Here is a 3191-nt window from a genome sequence, read left to right as displayed (position 1 = left end):
ACCACCATGAATACAAGGTCAGCAGGTGCTTGGAAATGTCACCACCTCCAAGTTCCCCTCCAAGTCCGACACCATTCTGACTTAGAAATCTATCGCCGTTCCTTCATCGTCACTGGGTCAACATCCTGGAACTCCCGTCCTGACAGCACTGTGGGAATACCATCACCACACGGACTGCAGCGATTCAAGAAGGCGGCTCACCATCATCTTCACAAGGGCAATTAGGATTGAACAATAAATGCTGGCCTTGCCAGTGATGGCCACATCCTGTGAATGAATTTTTAAAAAGTGAAGTGTGACAGATGTTTCCAGGATCAGTGGAGACAGACAGAGAAGAAGAGTTTCTCTGATCCTGAAGAGTGGAGACTTTCAATTGCAATGTTTGCAGCTGGGAATTATTTGTTGCTGTGATTTTTTGGGTATTCTGTCTCGGCATTCTGTTTGATTCTGGTTCTGAAAACGAAACAAACGGCTTCTGCAGCACTTTGTTGTCACAAAAAAATGGTGTCAGTGGCTCAGTGAGTTTACCAAGAGCGTAGTTGAGACACACAGACCAGGAAAGTTCCAAGCTCGATCCCAGGCTGTGCTGAGTTATCTCAGGGTAGATTTCCTGAGGCTCTACATCACTGTAGAGCCTCACACACAGGATATAAAGGAGGGGTTACTCCTGGCAACAAGAACAATAAGTGACAAGAATTTTCTAGCGAGATTTTAAGATTAAAGAACAAACCCTGAGTCACTTACCACTGGGCTCCAGATAGTACGGGACTAAAACCTGGGGCCGGTTTTGATAAAACAAAGCACATATCCAGTTCCCTCTGTCTCTGTCAGCTTTCTGAATAATTAGTCTCAGTGATTTCTCTTCCCCATTCCATCCATTCAATATTTTCTCTGCAACAGATTTGCCATCACTATTGATCCAAACAAGTCTCATTGATTCAGTGACATCAGAGACAGAGCAGGTCGGGGTAATGGTGTCTCCCTCAGTCACTGCATCAGATGGTTCAGCTGTGACTGTGGAAACAGGAAAATCATTTAGATTTTAAACAATGATTTTATCATTGAAAACAATGGCAACATTCTGTCTCTTACCTTTAACTGTGATTAGTTTAATCGTCACATAATTATGTGATCCTAGAGAACATGTGTAAACTCCTGCATCGTCAAACAGTACAGGGACAATCCTCACATTGAACTTATCACCATTATAATATTCCACTGTGGGCACCAGTCGACTCCCAAAGTAGGTCTTGTTTACATCGATAGGCTTAGATTTTGAAGCAGATGCTATTTTTTCCTTCTGATTTTGAAGATGATGTGACCTCCAGGTCCATGCAGCAGTGTTATAAGCGAGACCATAATAATCATAATAAGCATTGCAATTCAGCTGGAGTTCACTGTGATCTGTGCCTGACCGATAAAGTGTGTAACCCTTGAGATATAAATCTGCAATAGAGACAGAGAACAGCATGTTAGAATTTTACGATTGCTGAGGTGCGGAGAAAAGCCAGAATAATTACCGGCCACAATTATAGAAAAATACTTGTATTTTCATCATCATGACTTCATTTGATTGAGTTTCTAAGGGCAGTGTCCTAGGTCCAACCATTTTAGCTTCTTTATCAATGATTGTCCTTCCATCATAAGGTCATTAGTGGGAATGTTCTCTGGTGATTGCACAGTGTTCAGTTCCACTCGCAACTCCTCAGATAATGAATCAGTCTGTACCACATGCAGCAAGACCAAGGCAACATTCAAGCTTGGGCTGATAAGTTGTAAGTAACATTCGCACCACATTGGTGCCAATCAATGACTACCTCTGACAAGAGAGAGTCTAACCACCTCCCCTTAACATTCAATGACATTAGCATCATCGATTCTCCCACCATCAATACCCTGGGGGTCAGCATTGACCAGAAACTGGAACAGCCACATAAATACCGTGGTTACAAGAGCAGATCACAGGCTAGGTATTCTGCAGTGAGTGAACACTGAGTAGATATTCTGTGCTGGACTTTAATGCTGTGCCCTTGCAGTGAGTAAAGTGAACCATAATTAGAAAATAATTGTCTCTGTGTTTTGGTAAATGGTGAGCTGTGTGAGAATGTTTCTGTCCACCTTCAACCGTTTAGCTATTTATTGTCTGATCCATCAACACCTGGTTGTTGATATTTGCCCACTGTGTTGCAATGTTCTATTTACACCAATATTCCAAAGAGAAAATAAGGTCACAGTCTGTAGTGAAAGCATATGCTGTCTCTGTGCTCCCTGTAACAGTGTGTAACAGTGTTATTTCAATAACTATTTAATATCTACTATAAGGTAGTTCTGGACTTACCCTGATCCACATCAATAGTTTTGATGCTGTTTTAATAACAGAGTATTTTTTCTACACTTCACATAAATACAAATTCTTACCTTCTGCTCCAAAGTGCCAGTCTCAGCTTTTCCCCTCTTCCTCCCCCAAAGCCCCACTCCCAGCCTGTCATTTCCCTCTGCCCACCATCTCTCCTCTACATTCCCATCATTTCCATCCTTCCCTCTCCCGTTCATGGCCATTGATTCCCTGCCCTTCCCTCTTCCCTTAGTCCTACTCCCAGCTCAATGCTTATTTGAAGCCGAGAGTATGCAGCAGCTGGAATCACTTCCAATAGCAGCAGAACTGGGTTAGAAGTGGCATTGAGGGGAGAGAGGCCAGTTTTTTGTTCAATGTTGATATGTGCACCAGGCCCCCACATGCAGACTGTAAGCAGGAAGTGCTGATGGTTGACATGTATGACACCACTTTATATGTAATAGTTTTATATTAGTAACTCTTAATATCGACTGTGAGGTAACTGCACTTACAATGATACACAGTAAAAGCTGCTTTTCCTGTGCGCATAATGGATCCATTTTCCTGAACTTCACACGCATACAACTCTTGATCCTCTACTGCAACATGTCTGACTATCAGAGAGACTGTGTTATTTAGTCGGATCTGATCAGTGTTCCTCCTGTTCTGCTGAGATGAGTCTCTCTGTTTCCATTGAAGACTGACTGTATCTGAGAGTTTGGAGATGGTACAGCTGAGTGTAACGTCACTGCCCACCACAGCACTCTGTGGACTTGATTCAACTGTGAAAAACAGATCAATAAGATTTTGTGTAAGTCGTGGCATGTGCACAAAATCCACATCAAAAGTCGTTACC

At 42.6% G+C, this 3191-nt stretch overlaps 1 long non-coding RNA gene across 1 annotated transcript; it reads right to left on the bottom strand.

Moving 5' to 3' along the window:
- Nucleotides 1-997: 997 nt before the first annotated feature.
- LOC139262017 (uncharacterized) lies at nt 998-2875 on the bottom strand. Its single transcript, XR_011592858.1, has 3 exons — nt 2848-2875; nt 1093-1446; nt 998-1014 (listed from the first exon to the last, which is right to left on the bottom strand). It is a non-coding gene; the product is annotated as an uncharacterized lncRNA (long non-coding RNA).
- Between the last annotated feature and the right edge of the window lie 316 nt (nt 2876-3191).

Source organism: Pristiophorus japonicus, chromosome 4 (genome assembly GCF_044704955.1).
Source record: "Pristiophorus japonicus isolate sPriJap1 chromosome 4, sPriJap1.hap1, whole genome shotgun sequence".
Taxonomy (NCBI): Eukaryota; Metazoa; Chordata; class Chondrichthyes; family Pristiophoridae; genus Pristiophorus; species Pristiophorus japonicus.
The sequence above is the reverse complement of the archived record's forward strand: the minus strand, read 5'-3'. Positions and strand labels throughout refer to the sequence as shown.